The following is a 17,971-nucleotide window of genomic DNA, read 5'->3' on the forward strand; positions in this document are numbered from 1 at the left end:
ATATACAAGATGTAGAGATAAACTGACTGTATATGGTGCAGAATTAAACAGCAACTCTCAGAGATAGACTAGACATGCTGGGTAGTCATATAGATTCAGATAGAATATACAGTCTTGCTTTCACACCTCCAGCCACCAGACATGGCTAACTATCTTCCCTCAGCCCACAGTATTACATATGTAGTATGCTCTTAAAGTGGACAGTTCAGAGCAATTGCACCTGTATTCCCCCACCATGATCCAGCAGGGAACCCACTTTTAGAAGAACAACAAAGATTAGCCCTTGGCATGTTCTAACAACAAATATGGCATATCTAGAAGCAAGCAACATCAAGTGGAACACAGAATGGCTTCTGAATACTCTAAAGCAGAGTTTGGGAGAAGACCCCCATCCCCAGGAGATGTTAGAGGTAAGAAGGGGTGGAGGTAACAGCCTTTTAAACTTCCTCAAAAGGGGTGAAGAGAATGGAGTTGTGCCATATGTACTGTTGTAATAACTGAGCCAACAAATTTACCCTAATTGTGAGCTGAACTGTGAAAAGTGAGAAAAAGCTCACAGAATTTCGCAATAATGTATAACAAGAAATGTTGGTGGGAAAAAGTGCACAAGGAATGCAGAAAGATTGAATTAATCCATACAAAAAGACCTATTGATATAATTCAAGGTTGGTGGTAATATCATACTATTAGAGAAGAGAAGTGTGGGACTGGAAATTAATAACTCAATATTCATAGGTTAAAATTAAGCCTTATTTGGAGAACAACAGAATGGGGTGATAGGTTGTTCCACTCATCACTCCCTTTTGGGTCCTCAAAGGAAAATAATGTGGCAGGAAGATTCAAGCTGTCTGACAACTGTTGGCTGGGAGATGAGTAGACCAGAAGGAGTCAACTTCACCGTCATAGCTGCCACCCTCACTGGATCCTGGGAACACAGGATCCACCATGACATCTTTGTCACCCTGATCCTGAAAGATGTCCTGACCAGACCAGACCAGAGATAGGGATCCAGATGGCACCACCTTCACTGATTTTGGATAAACCAAATTGGATGGGAGACTTTTATTCTTCTTGTCATGCCCCACCTCCAATGTGTCCTTTTCCTTTCCCATCTTATTTCTTCTTTTTTCCTGCTCTCTCCCCTTTTGCCTTCTGTTTAAAGAAAGTCTGGCTTAGCTAGCTAAGACTATTTATTTTGCAACATTGCTGTAAGCCTATAACAATAAGCAATGCCATAAATAGTCCGATGCTAGTACAAGTTTTTCAGGTCTCGGAGTGGTGGTTAAGACCACTGGCTATGCCTATGTTTCTTCAACACTAAGCGTGCAAATAAAAGTCAGCACTAGACACAGAAGCTGTATTTTCTATCTTCATTCTTTTCCGTCCCCTTTTGTGAGCATATGTCTTGTCTTCTAGGAAATGGGATCAGACTTTAACAACAGCTCCAGCCCATCTCAACTAACTTTTTCTCTTTTTGCCCCTGAAAGGACAGTTACCACCATCTTTAATATACATACATGCATACACCACACACACACACATTATATATATATATATATATATATAAATAAAAGAGGCTGTATATGCGTGGGAGGGAGGTGATGGTCCTTGGGACCTTCTAAAGACTTTCTACAACTAAAGCAAAAGGGAATAAGTAACAGTGTTGAAATAAAAGTCTTACTTAATACTTTACATTTCAAAGGCTTTAACTGTTTCTTTTCTTTTTCTGTACCTGTAATAAAATGTTAAAAGGATTTTCATTTGTGTTTGTGCCATGGGACTAAGCAGGCTGAGGTTTCTATGTTCCAGAACACTGAATCTTGTTTAAAACAGTTAATGTTGTACAGTTAATGGGTCACATTAACACCTTTGACTCTCTTGGAGCATTTATTTAATTAAAATTAAGAATATAGGACCCATTAGTAGAACTGGCCAAAACTCATAATTTCAAGTTCAAGGGAAATTTTGACATTTTGAAATTTCTTTTAATTTCTAATTTGGAACAAAACAAATATTTCCTAAATTTCCCACAAACTGTAATTACAAAAAATATTGATTTTTGAAAATTTTCATTTCAAAATTTCAATAATTAGGTTCAGATTTCCAAATTTCATTTTGCAATTTTTAATTTTGTTTTAGAAGTTCACATTTTTGTTTTTAATTGTGTGAATTTTTTCATTTTTACAGAAGAACATAAGAATGGTCCTACTGGGTCAGACCAAAGATCCATCTAGCCCAGTATCCAGTCTTCTGACAGTGGCCAGTGCCAGGTGCCCCAGTGGGAATGAACAGAACAGGTAATCATCAAGTGATCCATTCCCTGTCGCTCATTCCCACCTTTTGGCAAACAGAGGCTAGGGACACCATTCCTGCCCATCCTGGCTAATAGCCACTGATGGACCTATCCTCCATGAATTTATCTAGTTCTTTTTTGAACCTTGTTATGATTTTGGCCTTCACAATATCCTCTAACAAGGAGTTCCACAGGTTGACTGTGTGTTGCATGAAGAAATACTTCCTTTTATTTGTTTTAAACCCGCTGCCTATTAATTTTATTTGGTGACACCTAGTTCTTGTGTTATGAGAAGTTGTAAACAACACTTCCTTATCTACTCTCTCTACACCAGTCATAATTTTATAGACCTCAATCAAATCTCCCCTTAGCTGTCTATTTTCCAAGCAGAAAAGTCCCAGTCTTATTAATCTCTCCTCATGTGGAAGCTGTTCCATACCCTTAATCATTTTTGTTGCCCTTTTCTGAACCTTTTCCAATTCCAATATATCTTTTTTGAGATGGGGCAACCACATCTGCACACAGTATTCAAGATGTGGGGATACCATGGATTTATATAGAGGCAATATGATATTTTCTGTCCTATTATCTATCCCTTTCTTAATTATTCCCAGCATTCTGTTCGCTTTAACTGCTGCTGCAATTTGAGTGGATGTTTTCAGAGAACTATCCACAATGACTCCCAGATCTCTTTCTTGAGTGGTAACAGCTAATTTAGTCCCCATCATTTTTTATGTATAGTTGGGATGATGCTTTCCAATGTGCATTAATTTGCATTTATCAACATTAAATTTCAGCTGCCACTTTGTTGCCCAGTCACCCAATTTTGAAAGATTCTTTTATACCTCTTTGCAGTCTACCTGGGTCTTAACTATTTTTAGTAATTTTGTATCATCTGCAAATGTTGCCACCTCACTGTTTACCCCTTTTCCCAGATAATTTATGAATATGTTGAATAGGACTGGTCCCAGAACAGACCCCTGGGGGACACCACTATTCACTGCTCTCCATTCTGAAAACTGACCATTTATACCTACCCTTTGTTTCCTATCTTTTAATCGGTTCCCAATCCACGAGAGCACCTTCTCTCTTAGCCCGTGGTAGCCTACTTTGCTTAAGAGCCTTTGGTGATGGACCTTGTCAAAGGCTTTCTGAAAATCTAAGTTCACTATAGCTACTGGATCCCCTTGGTCCACATGCCTGTTAACCCCCTCAAAGAATTCTGGAAGATTTTTATATCATGTTTACATTATTCCTTGACACTAATAGCAGTATTGTTTTCTTGTCATGAAACAGTTTGACATCTTGACACAAAGTGTTTCATTACACCACAAACAAGAGACATTTTGCTCTAGAAAAAGATTATAAAAACAAAAAAACAGATGGACTGAAATCAATGACAAGTTTCCTTTCATTTGAGCAGAATTAGGACTTAGCCCCAAGGATTTTTGCTGCTGCTGGTAAAGGTTTTTAACATTTCCTCTAGAAGAGAGAGCACGTCATTTCACCCTAATTTCCTCTTCTCACAAAAATGATGCCTGCTCACTATCTATGACACTTCAGTAGGCAAGAGGTTGTTTCAAAAACAAAACACTAATATTTTTTGCTACCTAGATGCCAATATGTATTTATAAATAAAATAATAGACATAGTTAATTTGGTAATCTTGATTTTGAATATTTACTAGTGGCAGGGAGTTTGAATGACCCTTAGACGTTTGTTAAAAAAAAATCTGCAGATTGTTTCTTCACATGTCCTGCAAATCTGTTCGTAATTATTTGGACAGGTCATTGGTTCTTACCTTTGAAGGTGTCTAGAAAGGTTGTTGACAATGTTCAGCTTTTTTTCCATCATCAGTAGACTCTGGGTAATTCAAATTCATTTGGGAAGCATGTCGTTCCAAACTGTGGAGAAGTGTACAAGATGTCAACATATTTTGAAACTGTAGCGCTACCAGTGAAACTTGTTCATATGTTTATTAACAGAGCACTATTTTCTTCCTATAATATGAAAGAAAAAAGCAGCTATATTGCCACTGATTTTTTTCCACACAATTGGCAGTATCCCTGTCTCCAATAACATAACTACTATGCACTTTATATTCTTTTTTAAACCAATCATACAACATAATGGGAGTCTGATACCAACTACATTTTGGATGATGAGATTTGCAAAGTGAAAAAACAGAGGCAGGAGGGAGAAAGAGTTGTATTTCTCCTCTGTCTGGTCCATCCCTCTCTCATCTTATCCCTCCACCTATTCTATATTTCCTCTTCCCTCCTTGATTCTCATCTCCCCTGCTTCCTACCCCTCTCCCCGCCAAATTTTCTGTCACACATTCTCTTCCCAGAAACAGGCTCCTGTACCCCTTCTCTATTTCTTGCTCCAAGTTGGCACGGAGAGATAAAATGGCACATAGGTCAACCCAGGTTAGATTGGTAGCCCCCTGCAGAGGACAATGGCATTGCTCAGGGCCTGTAAGTCTTGTTACTTGCTGGAGACAAAGCAACTCTTTGAATCATGGGGAATGGACTCTTGTACAAGAGTTGTTGGGTTGCTCACGGCACAATACTATTTTTCCAATTTAACTGAATTCCGCATACTCAATCCCAGTTGCCTTTCACTGCCTTTGACTCACTCCTCAAAACCTTTCCTCCTCCTGACTCCACTTCTCTCTCTGCACAGGATCTCACTGAGAAGACAAAATACAAAGTGACCTTTTCCCTCCCCTTAGCTTGGTGCTGAGACCACTGTCTACCATGCTACCTAACATTTTCTCATTGTTTGCGTGTACTTTCTCATCCACCTGTATCCATTTGTTCTTTCCTGTAAACTCTTTGGGACAGGGACAGGCTTTTGTTCTGTTTGTGCAGCACCTAGCACAATGGGATCCTGGTAAATGTATAGCGCTCCTACGCACTATGGTAATACAAATAAAATAAATAATATAACAAACAATAAAACACAACTGGTAACATGCCTAAATTGGTGGCCTTCATGTGTAATGTGTTCAGTCTGCTGTTGCTTTCACTAGGTCAGGTGACTGGTGGTTTGCAAAAAAACTGGGACAAAATACTGAAAAAAAGGAAGATTCGGAAACATGGTCACTTATTAATTTTAGTCTTTGAGAATCTGGAATTAAGGTGTTTTAAACCCAGATTTTCAAAAGTGACAACATTAAAAGGTACATGCATCCTGCACTTGACATATGAACATAAATGAAGGTGTACACAATCCTGACTTGCACACACATTGACTAATGAATGCATGCAGACTGAGTACATGCACAAGTGCATGCTTGCAAATGTAGGCCTTAATTTAAAGGTAGGCTTGGAAGGATTAGGTTTTTATCTATAAATGTTGGTAAACATTGATTTCACAACACACAAACTGATGAAAAATATATTTCCATCAATAATGATAGAAATTTACAAATAGGCAAATAAGAAAAATGCTGCTTCGGAACTTAAATAGCATTTGATTTAAAGATATTTACTTTGCATATTTTGATATATGATGTTGACAATTTATGTTTTAACAGCTACAAAGCTTTACCTTTTTGAATCTCAGTATCTTCTGTCATTAAATAATTGTCTGATCATCATAGTTTCCCAAAACATTGAAAAATTTAATTGGGGAAAAAAAAAAGAAAAAAAAACACTTAAAAATAAACATTGATATTCCAGTTAACATTATTTTTTAAAAGGTCACATTCTGCCAAGCCTATCTATAGGCCAACTAACACTGGATTCTGGATATTCATATTAACAAGTATACAATCAAGTAGTATTCTCAAGTGATTAGTACAGTTGAACATGCCAGGACTACTGAGCAGTATTCTTGTCTCTTATGTACTTTCAGACAAATCAGTTAACCTGCTCAAGACTCAATTTACCTGACTGTAAAATGTGAATACTGAACATATCTCAGTGGTGTTGTGATAATTAATGTTTTCCAAATGATTTGTGATTCCCCAGGTGCCACCTATAACTGCAAAGAGTTATTCATTATCTAATCATATTAGATAACCACTGTAACATATTGAAAGTGCATATATTTGGAGAAATTTACTAAAAGAACAATTTAGAAGATCAACAATGCTCGTGCCTTCTTACACAAAGGCTACTAAATAATTTTCAAGAATAATGTACCTTGCATTTTTATATCTCTGATCTGCCCAGCTCAGCTGAAAGTGCTGTTCAATATTCTAACAAAGCAATTTCATCTCCCAGAGCAAATGCACATTTTCAAGGAATTGGAGGGTCCCCCGCTCCCCTCCCAACACATAGTTGTATTGAAAGATTGCTTAACATTGCACAGTAAGATGTTAAAAAATGCAGGGTCACTTCACCAGTTTTATTTTCAGTGAAGTGTTGAGTCATCTACAAATGTTGAGGAAAGAAAATTTTCTATACCAGAAAATTACTTTTTCCTATAATGTATCTGTCGAAATCTACCAGCTGGTTTGATAGAATTTTGCTGAGTTTGTGAAAAAGGGCAACCCTCTGAGAACTTCTTAGAGATTTGTTGAATTTCATGTATTATATCTACAGTCGAATCTGAAAAATGTGTTTACTTCCAAACATAAACCTTTCAGTGACATTGGATTTGTCTGTTACAGTCTGTAAAAAAGCCACTAATCAGATTTGTTCTCAATGTATGCTGAATGTTGGACAACTCTGACAGAGAACAGACATTTTTTGCCGAAGCTGGTTACCACAAATTTTTCAGTTCTAAATACTGTAAAATATACTTTTAGGATATCTTTACTTGCAGAGCTCTAATTGCCAATATAACTTGACTTTGATGTGATGGAAAAGTTGTAATTTCAGTACCTACAAAACCAAGGCAAAGACAGAAGAGATGGGGTATTGTCCTGCTTTTGCTGCCTTATTTAGAAGTATGGTTATTTTTCTCACCCCTGGTGAAATCAGAAGGCAGGTTTTCACTGTCAGAAAACTGTCATGTAACCACAAGAGGCTGTTATACTGAAAAATGAAACAGAGAAATATTTGCCAAATGGTTAACATCCTCTTGTGAAAATTTCTGGGTAATAATGTAAATTGTTACAATGTAAAATAAGGTACAACACTGGCATTTCAACGAAGTGGAAATGGTGAAATTTTGTCCTGGATTAAATCTGTGAATATTTGGAAGATGTGCAGAATAAAAATGGCCAGCAAAAAGTATAGGTTTAATCCAGCAAGTTGCTCAACACATGTGAGGCCTGCCAGTCACATATTCAGTTTTCTAAGAAGTGGCCAATTTGTACCTGCAGATTTACAAGGATAAATGTAAAAAGCTCTTTTAAAAAATATTCTAAAATATAATGCTGACATAATAGTAATGATGATCTTAGTGGACATCATAGGCATAGAAGAAGTACAAGAAAAAAATTGTACGAACATACAAGAGAGAAAAACTGACCAATTAAAAGTAGAGTTGAAAAGGGAATGAAATTAATGAACAACAACAAAGTTAGCCAGTAGGATCTATGCTGTGAGACAGTTTTTATATTTTTTTGTAAAATGCTCTTTTATCAGATCACAGAAAATCAGTTTTTTAGACTTGTCTTAGAGTATCAGAAAAAGATTAAGTTAATGGAAGGGAAGGTTACTCACTTAGTACAGTAACTGGAGTTCTTTGAGATATTTTTCCCTATGAGTTCTACACTTCAAGCACACATACTCTGCATGTACCTTTGACTGGACACTTTTGGTAGTAGTGCCCATTCACTCTGCACATACAACTTCGCTATCCTCATGCCCCACACCGAAAGCATACAAGACAGTTATGAATGAACCATCCTCAGCTCCTTCTTTACCACAAAGTCCTGGCAAGACAAGATTTTGAAGCAGAGGAGAAGGGTAAGTATTGTGACAGATATCACTGCTCTACAGCCAAAATGCTTCTGAAATAAATGTAGTCAAACTGTACTAATTCTGGGTCACTGAGAACGAAAATGATGCTTAAAATTGTTGATTGGCTCTAGTTTTCAAGATATGCTATTGGGTCAGTATATACGACCCTTGACTTGGGAATGGCGGAGGATAAGTGAGTTATAAAGGGAAGGGATCTCAATTTAAACCAGAAATGACTAAAATAATCTTTGACTGGATCTATGAATAAATCTATGACTGGGTTTGGACAGTACTTGCTTTTTAGGTAAAACAATGAATGATGCAATCTGAAGATGGTATTGCATCATACATGATATGAATTGCATCATGTTATTCCTAGAAGTCATGGATGATGCAATCATAATGAAGCTTACATCACTCTGCTGAACAAATTGCCCCATATCAGCTCTAGAAATCATACAGTGTTGTGCTCTCTCTTATTTGTCAGTGTTTGATTTTGCAAAGGGACACATTTCTGTTTAGCCAAAGTGAGCAGAGATGCCTCGTACTTGTGTGAACAGTGCAGATAACTTCTGCTATGTTTGTGGTGAAGTGACTTTTGCATCACAAAAGCGCAGTATAACCACTATGGTTAAGAAAACCTATCACCTTTATTTTGGCTGCAAAATTGGAGATCAGGACAAGAGGTGGGCCCCACACATACGCTGCAACACTTGTGCAATAAATCTTCGCCAGTGGTTGAACAGGAAAAGGAAATCTAGGCCTTTTGCAGTGCCAATGATTTGGAGAGAGCCAACAGATCATACCAGCAAATGTTACTTCTGCATGGTGCCTCCAGTTGGGAAAGGTGTTTCAAAGAAGAAAAAGTGGACTGTGCATTATCCAAACATTCCATCAGCTATACGCTCAGTACCCCACAGAGAAGGACTGCCGGTTCCTGATGCACCAGATCATTCTCACTTGAGTCAAATGAGGAAGAGGAAGAGGATGAAACTTCTGGTCCTGAACCATCAATGTCACAGGACCCACATTTTCTCCCATCCTCCTCCTCTGAACCACACCTGTCATAACTATAAAGGAAAGGGTAATAGCTGTCCTGTGTACAGTACTATAAAACCCCTCCTGGCCAGAGACTCCAAAATCCTTTTCCCTGTAAAGGGTTAAGAAGCTCAGGTAACCTGGCTGGCATCTGACCTAAAGGACCAATAAGGGGACAAGATACTTTCAAATCTTGGGGGGGGGGAAGGCTGTTGTTTGTGTTCTTTGTTTGGGAGTGTGTTCGTTCTCGGGACTGAGAGGGACCAGACATCAATCCAGGTTCTCCACATCTTTCTAAACAAGTCTCTCCTATTTCAAACTTGTAAGTAAATAGCCAGGAAAGGCGTGTTAGTTTTCCTTTGTTTTCTCAACTTGTAAATGTACCTTTTACCAGAGTGTTTATCTTTGTTTGCTGTACTTTGAACCTAAGACTAGAGGGGAGTCCTCTGAGCTCTTTAAGTTTGATTACCCTGTAAGGTTAATTTCCATACTGATTTTACAGACATAATTTTTACCTTTTTCTTTAATTAAAAACCTTCTTTTTAAGAACCTGATTGATTTTTCCTTGTTCAAGATCCAAGGGGTTTGGATCTTGATTCACCAGGAGTTGGTGGGAGGAAGGAGGGGAATGGTTAATTTCTCCTTGTTTTAAGATCCAAGGGGTTTGGATTTGTATTCACCAGGGATTTGGTGAAGGTTTTTCAAGGTTTCCCAGGAATGGAATCCATTGAAATGGTGGCAGCCGAACCAGAGCTAAGCTGGTAGTTAAGCTTAGAAGTTTTCATGCAGGCCCCTACATTTGTACCCTAAAGTTCAAAGTGGGGATCCAGCCTTGACAACACCTCATAACACAAGGTGAACTGAATGACCTTGTCAGGGATTTGGAACTACCCAAGAGTAAGGCAGAGCTGTTGGGCTCAGGACTACAGCAGTGGAATCTCCTGGCAGGTGATGTTAGGGTTTCCATGTTCCGTGACCATCAAAAGGATCTTGTCCCATTCTTCTTCATGGAAGGTGATCTTGTAGCCTGCAACAACATTGATGGTGTGATGGCAGCCCTCAACATCGTTCACGATGCAGATGAGTGGATACTGTTCACTGATTCATCGAAGCAAAGTCTTAAAGCTGTTTTACTGCATAATGGCAATGTTTTGCCATCAATTCCAGTTGGTCATGCAGTCCATATGAAGGAAACCTATGACAACATGAAACAACTTTTGAGGTGCATAAACTATGACCAACATCACTGGCAGCTTTGTGGTGATTTGAAGGTTGTTGCTCTCTTGCTTGGTCTGCAGACTGGATACACAAAGTACTGCTGTTTTCTTTGCGAATGGGATAGTCGTGCAAGAGATTCCCACTACATCAAGAAAGATTGGCCACTCCGACAGTCATTGGAGCCTGGGAGGAAAAGTGTTCAGCATCCACCACTTGTTGAATCAAGGAAGATTTTGTTACCACCCTTACACATCAAGCTGGGTCTGATGAAGAACTTTGTCAAGGCTATTGACAAAACACAAGCAGCTTTCACGTACCTCCGTGGAAAATTTCAAAGGTTAAGTGAAGCTAAGATAAAGGAAGGTGTCTTTGTTAGTCCTCAGATTCGTGAACTTCTTCGAGATGATGCATTTGACCATGCACTGCGTGGCAAGGAAAAGTCGGCATGGAAAGCCTTCCAGTTAGTGGCAATACATTTTCTCAGAAACAACAAGGCAGACAACTACAGGTTGTTGGTGGAAAACCTCCTCAAGGCATACAAAAGCCTTGGTTGCAACATGTCACTAAAGATACATTTTTTGCACTCTCACCTAGATTTTTTTCCACCGAACTGCGGAGCAGTGAGCGACGAGCACGGCGAGCGATTTCACCAGGACATTGCAACAATGGAGAAACGCTATCAGGGCAAATGGAGCCCATCAATGCTTGCAGACTACTGCTGGACAGTGACAAGAGATGCTCCATTTAATGAATTCAAGCCAAGAAGCGCCGAGTAGACACTGAATAGGACTAAACTATGTACAGAATAGTTTTTTGCCTTTTGTTTCATAATAAATTTTATTTATATAACTCTTTTGCTGATTTTTAAAGTGTTACATAAACAGGACAGGTGAAATATTATCATGTAAAGCAACCATAAACACATGAAAAGACCTAGGTTTACAATTTATGATTAAAACTCTACTATCCACACAATATACATAGACATAAAATGTAAAAACTTAAATATCTTAGAAACAGTAGCCAATCAGTTGTTTTAATTTTCATATTTGAATTCAGCACATCAAAATACATAATAAATGGCACATTTTATCTCTGAAGCAGACGACTTCTCAAAAATTGTAGACCAGTGTATTTTGAAGAACTCTAATTACTGTACAAGATAAGTAATCACTCCTTCTTCAAGTAATGTCCCTATGGGAACTCCACTTTAGGCAATTCACAAGCAGTACTTCCTACAGGAGGTGGGTGCTTATGAGCGCAGTATAAGACTGATGAAAAACGACAGGTTCAAAAGCAACATCTGCATTGGAGGTATGAACCAGAATATAGTGCTTCTAAAAGGTATAAACTGAAGCCCATGTGGCAGCTGTATAGATTTCTGCTTCCCTTCAACTCTCTCTGCAAAGAAAGAAACAAACCACCTGGAGGAAGCTCTAAGGTAGTGGTGGGTAACCTTCAGGGACATGCTGGCTGCCGCTTCCCACAGCTCCCATTGACTGGGAGCAGTGGGTGGCCGTGCCTGAGGATGGTCAATGTAAACAAACTGTCTCATGGCCCACCAGCGGATTATCCTGATGGGCCATGTGCGGGCCACAGGTTGTCCACCACTGCTCTAAGAGGTTTGGGTTCTTTCTAGATAGGAAGCCAAAGCTCTAGTGTCTAAAGTGTGAATAGAGGATTCCTCCCTGGAGTGGTGAGGTTTAGGGTTAAAAAATATAACAAACAAAATAAAACAAAAAAACGTAAATGCCCTGATTAACATGCAAATCTGCAGTTACTTTAGTTCAGGAGTACTCAATAGGCAGACTGAGGACCAAATCCAGATTGCCAGATGCTTTTGAATGGACCATGAAATCTTGTTACTTATTATAATTATTGTTATTACAGTGTGAAAATATTTCTCTTGAGTCTGGACCTTGATTACACCTTGACCAAGAAATTTGGACCTTGACAAAAAATAATTGACTACCCCTACTTTATTAAAAGTAGGATCTTTAGTGGTCTAAGTGATACCTTTTCCCAGTAGAAGACAGTATGAGGGGCAGGTAGGAAAGACCAGTCATTAAGACCCCCAACCTTGCTGTCCTCCTACTTGAAATGACTGCCACTAAAAAGGCATGTTTCACAGACAAATGTAGCAGGAAACATTTGGCTAATGGCTCAAAGAGGTTTCACAAGGGACTTGAAGACAAAGTTCAGATCTCATGCAGCGGTGTGTTCTCTGACATCTGGGAAAGCCCTTAATAAATGAATAGGTAGTAGGGTGAGCAAATACCGAAAATCCTTCTGGGGGAGTGGGGATGGGTAGAAATAGCAGCTAAGTTCACTTTAATGGAACTCAGAGACAGATCCAAGTTATTTAAGGCAAAAAGGTAGTCCAAGATATATGATAGAGGAGAGTTGAGAGGGGAGAAGCCCTGTTGTGTGCACCTGTGGTGCAATCTCTTCCACTTCTATAGGCTTGGCTTTTTTTTCTAGAGGATGACTTTCTGCTGTTCGATACTACTTCCTGCACTTCGTTTGAGCAGTCCATTTTTATCCCTGAGAGCCAATGGCAGTGCAGTGAGTTTGGGATGAAGAACCTTCCCTGAGTCTTGGGTCAGTAGGTTGGCTATCAGTGTTTTATTAAATGATGTGTGGGATGAAAGGCAAGCTAGATATGGGAACCAGACTTGTTTTGGTCAGGCTGGTGCTTTTAAAAGGGCACTGGTTTTGCCTTGTCTGATTTTTGCCTTGTCAGGGTTTTGAAGAGTAATGGAACTGGAGAACAGCAATAAACTTTCTTGATAAAATAAAAATATTTATTAATAAGCATGCATTTAAAAAGTACAGCATTAACCCATTGCCATGCAGGACAGCTACCATTACCACACCAGAACAGCAGTAACAACAGAATCGTAAAGAAAAATAAACCAACCAAACCCGAAGTGCATGAACAAGTGCAAACAGTGAAATCATGTACAAGATAGAACTCCCCTGCATGTCTCCTGAACCCCCATTCTCCTTTCCCTTCTTTCCCCATTTGCCATGCATTTGGAGCCTGGGGAGGGGCACAGAGATAGCCATGGGGGAGGTGGGAGCAATATGGAAGACTACATGGAAGCATCCATTTCTACCAATCATCTTCACACTCCTTACTTAATTCTTCACATTGTCTCTTTCACAAAGTCTTTTGGCAATGGGTAATTTTGTATTCTGTTTTGATAAGGGGTAATTAAATATTGGCATGACTGACTCCCCTGTCCCCCTCCCCAGCCATGCAAAAAGTAATAGGCCATTGTGTCTATCCATCGCTCTAAAATAAGTTTAGACTCTGCCATTAAAATATAGATTATTTTGTTTGGTTCCTACCTACCACTCTTCACCATTCTACTACTGCAGGCTTGGCAAATCCATTTGCACCCAGAGTCAGTTTTCCCCCCAACAAAATATATAATCTTGTTAGAAAGAAGTGTAAAATTCTGAAACATGACAAAAATAACCAACCTTTTACTGTCTTATAACCATTTATTAATTTCTCTGAGTCTAATAAGGATGGTATTAAACCAGCCAATCTGGTGTCCTTTATAACAATGACGGTAAAAAATTGAAAATGTCATTGCTGACCTTACTTATTACCTGGTATTTTATATCAGTTGGCATGGAACTTGCAATTGCATTTTAACATGCTGTGTTACTGCAAGATTGATTTATGCTCATTCTTATTCACTCCGTTTTTTGTAAACTAATAGTTACATGTTGATCATTGCCTAAAGCAAATATTTTAGATAATGTTATACCTGGTATTAGAAAGCTAACATAGCAAGACAAGTGCATAACAAGATCTGATGGCTATAGCTGAAGAAAGCAAATATTAAACTGGAAATAAAATGAAAATAGTTAACAGTGATTGCCCACTGGCACAGGTCACCAAAGAACATGATAAAATCTCCATCACTTGGAGTTTTGACATCAGGATGTCCTTCTGAAAGATTAGCCCAATAACCTAATGTTGAGCTAGAGCTTAAACACACAGATAAAATTCCACTACATGAAAGTATATGCCCTGAGTGGTCAGATTAATTGATCCTAATGGCCCCAACTGACCTTAAAAACCTATTAATTCTGTGCATTTGTAGTGTTTCCAATATGCGCCCAGATATAGGTGCCATTTTGAGTTTTCTCCACAACAAAAAAGAATTCAAACACAGGCTACTTTAAAAGCCTTGAGAAAGTCACAGTTCATTTTCAATTTGATAGAGCAATAACATTAACAGAACATGAGTTTCTGCTTCAATAATGGTCTGTAATAGCTTCAAAAATAAAGGTCTCAGTTTAGCCTTTGCATTTGTGTGTTAGCAGTGTAGGCCATTGTGGAGCATCAACTCACATATTAACATTATTATCACTTACTTATGTGGAATGGATTAGGAGACAGATGGCTGAACTTCTAGCCCCTAAATAAAATTAAGAAAATTTATTCTTGAAAGCTCAGTATGCAGTATTTGTAAAACACTATAGGCCTAATTCTTTTCTCACTTATATATGTGTAACTCAGATTAAAGTCAGTGGGAGTTAACTAGGGCAGAATTTAACTCAGTAGCTGTTTTCTATATGAAACAGAATATAATATATTAGTAATAATGCATCATACAACATCATGTATCAGATAAAATGCACCACTCATTAGAAATAAATCCATTGTAGACCATGTCCCAAGATTAACATCTCCTGATTTGAGTTAAGAGTTTATGTGCATCTCAGCTTCATCTCAATTTATATTCCACAGATGCCTCACATTTCTTTCTGTAGGATGGCTCTACAAGCTACTTAATTATATGCTTAATTTAAGCGTGTGAGTAATTCTACTAACTTCAACAAGACTGCTCACATGCTTAAGTGCATTTCTAGACCAGAGCATTCTGTAGTAACAGAACATTATTTGTTGACATGCAGTTTCACTGACAAGATGTTGTAAGTATAAGAAACAATGACAGCAGTCAATGGAACAAAATATTGTCACAAGCAAGTTGTCTCCTGTTACCACACCCAATCAGATTTTCAAAAGATGGCCTCTCTATTCCCCTTCCCCTATCTACATTAGCCTTTTTTCATTCTAAAGAAAACTTCCACCATTGCTAACACTGCTGCAGGTAGTCCACTAGTTGCCATGCTGGAAGCATTAGTGTAGACGGGGGCACCAGCAGCTGTTGGTGTTTGTACCACTGTGTAGCATAAGCCAGTTTGGAGCATGTTAAGGTGACTTGGTATTTAAAGCAGTTGCCGCTGTGTCAAGACTTACACTGTAAATGAACGAATGAAATGCAGTGATCTCATATAACAGCAGACAATTATTGCTATTTTACAAGAATGCATAGTGACCATTATATATTTAAAAAATACGTCATGAAAATAATCAGACACCAATAGTACAACGTAAGCATTAAATAAGAAATATTATTGTTGTTCCTTCTGGCCTTAAAATCTGAGTGCACCAAGCATAATGCATGCAGGGTCAGAGTTAAGTTGCTTGTAGTAATCCCCTTCACCAAGAGATTCCTGAGTTTTGTCTGTTTAAACCACAACTTTAATATGCTGATAATGTTGGGTTTATGTTGTTCTTGTTTTTGTTGTATTTAATAGTTTTATGTATTACATTCTATGGTATAGAATATTGTGATTTCTCTTGAGGTCAAGAAGAAATCAAATATAATAGCAGATTTCTTTCAGTTTCTGGTAAGAAGAACTCAGCATTGTCTTTTTATCAAGACTAGACTTTTAAAGAGAACATTTATTGGCTCCTATTGAAATAAAAAGGCAGAATATTTTCATTTCAGCATACAACTATATTTCAAGGGGTTTGAATATTGTAAAATATACACAGCATTAAAATAGTCATATTTAGTGGGGAAATATTTTTATGTTTGAATCTTGATTTATATAATGTATTTTTAAATTTTAATCTCTCTGCCAATGGCCTTACTCTTTATCAGGTACAGAATTAATTTAGCCAGTAGCACGTGTTCACGTGAGCTATAATTTTGAAGCCAAGACCTCTCCTGCATCCCAACCTCCTGCCTCAGCCCAGTGAAAGTGGGGGGGGGGGGGGAAGGGGAGAGAGTGAGTCATTGAGGAAGGGAGGAATGGAGAGAGCAGGGGTGGGGCCTCAGAAGGGGTGAGGCCTCATGGAAGGGGCGGGGAAGGCGTTTTCGGTTTTGTACGATTAGAAAGTTGGCAAACCTAGCCATCAAACTGGCATTAATATGTAATTTAGTCATGTAAATATGTCTGATAGTTTTTTAAAGGAAAAAAGGATCTCTTGGTTTATCTTAAAGCTAAAAATCAATAGATAGTTTTATTGGGGAATCCAAGCCAGTCCACAAGAACAAGAGTACAGAACTACCAATACGCTCACGTAGTTTCATTATAGCTCCACCCAGTTCCATGAGAAGACTGTCTGAAAGTAAAACTTAGTTTTTTTAAAGGGTTTTGTTATGAGGTAAGGGTCAGAAAACCAAACTCTGTTATTCAATAACCATTTTCTTTGAGGCCTTGTAAATGAGATATTGCATTCCACAGGGTGAACTCGTAAGTGGAAAAACACAGTCTCTCTTTCACACTCACACACACGCACACACACACACACACACACACACACACACACACACACACAGAGACAGACAGACACAAAAAGACAGGCCTCCAACCATAAGGTGCATATCTGTGAAAATAAAAAGTCTAAGACAGACATAATCTTCTCTGGTTTTAACAATCCAGAACAGAATGAGGATTCTAAAAAACTACTGGCAATTAAAATGCAAGTTGAATCTACAATTGTAATAAAATTAGAAAGACGGGAATTGAGCCCTAGCAATGAGAATCCAGCATTTTAAATAATAAGCCTAGAAAGATTTGCTTAATCAAATGCCACACTGACACTGCTAATATAAATCCTATTGCCCAACTGCCTTATTAAACCTCAGATTTAAAGGAGAAAAGTTAGAGGATCAAAGTGGATGAAATGTTAAGAGCTGAAATTATCTACATATTATGGGAAGATGTGGGTGTCAAATTCTAACAATTCTCAAGTATACCAATGACATTTTATTTGATGGAGTTGCAAAGTCCAGTTTCCAGTTCTGCTTTTCCAAAGTGCTGGTAATGCTTGCTCAATTTAAAAGACTAAACCCTCCTCACCACTGTTTTTAGCTGTCTTCTCCTTTCTGCTGCCAAATAAAAGGAATTCACTTTTCTCAATCTAAATTACATTTACTCATTAATATTGCCACCTCAAATGTCTCTTCCCATTAATTTCCCCCTTCCTATTCTAATTCCGCTTGATTTCCCTCTTGTTTTTAGTCCCCCAGGATTTTCCTCACATCATCCAATCTTTTATGAGATCCACCTTCCTTGGTCCTTTTTCATCCAGTCTCTCAAATCTTGCTGCATTCACAGCTGCCATTGTCAGATGTTCCATTACATCTTGTACCTTCAACCAGTCCATAACTGTGGACACTTTGGACCATTCCATTCTCTTGGCTCACCTGCACATATTTCCAATGCCCTCTTGTCATGTTTC

General features: G+C 38.3%; 1 long non-coding RNA gene across 2 annotated transcripts in view; it reads right to left on the reverse strand.

Moving 5' to 3' along the window:
• Positions 1-17,971, reverse strand: part of LOC135981518 (uncharacterized) — a 51,927-nt gene that overhangs the window by 5,599 nt on the left and 28,357 nt on the right. The window contains exons 2-3 of one of the 2 annotated variants that reach the window (XR_010598569.1): positions 7,213-7,281; positions 4,095-4,197 (exon numbers count right to left, since the gene is read on the reverse strand). This is a non-coding gene — a long non-coding RNA (uncharacterized LOC135981518). The remainder of the gene's footprint in view (positions 1-4,094; positions 4,198-7,212; positions 7,282-17,971) is intronic. The other variant, XR_010598570.1, reaches the window with a different exon arrangement.

This window comes from Chrysemys picta, chromosome 2, assembly GCF_011386835.1.
Source record: "Chrysemys picta bellii isolate R12L10 chromosome 2, ASM1138683v2, whole genome shotgun sequence".
NCBI classification, from domain to species: domain Eukaryota; kingdom Metazoa; phylum Chordata; order Testudines; family Emydidae; genus Chrysemys; species Chrysemys picta.